Genomic DNA, 609 nt, shown 5'->3' with positions numbered 1-609 from the left:
GAGTAGTATATGCGGGCTAGAAATTAACTGTAAAACCAATGGTGACCATTGATCAAATAACGAAAATACAGCCAAGAACTACAATATCCCATCAGGGTCTTACAATATCCGGTTAAACTTAACCGACACTTAACCGGCCGAATTCTGCCGGTAATAAAATCTGTTATCAGTCGGTTAGCGTTAACCGACACTTTACCGGACATTGTAAAAACGGCCCTAAGAATTCTGATGTACTTGTATAGTTATATATTATGGTCCTATCTTAGTCCGTGTCTATAACATTAATCAGTATACCAGTTATAATTAGGGCCAACCTTAGGGATGGGGTGAGCAGGGCATAGGCGCAAATTGGGGGGGGGGGCTAAGCCCCCCAAACTTAGCCGTAGCCCTGGGTCTTTTTTTTCGGGGGGGGGGGGGGGGGAGGGGAAGGGTAGAAATATAAAATTGAGTTATTTTCAAAAACGTGGTAAAAACTAAAAAAATAAGGAAAAAAGGTGGGTTAGTGGATATCGCTCTGCCGTACAGTAGGTTACATACTTTTATAACAACCAAATCATTTTAGATTCTGAGTGGAACGATGAATGTATTGATTTTACAATGATGTGTTGT

This window comes from Acyrthosiphon pisum, chromosome A2 (genome assembly GCF_005508785.2).
Source record: "Acyrthosiphon pisum isolate AL4f chromosome A2, pea_aphid_22Mar2018_4r6ur, whole genome shotgun sequence".
Classification (NCBI taxonomy): Eukaryota; Metazoa; Arthropoda; class Insecta; order Hemiptera; family Aphididae; genus Acyrthosiphon; species Acyrthosiphon pisum.
Note: the sequence above shows the minus strand (reverse complement) of the source record.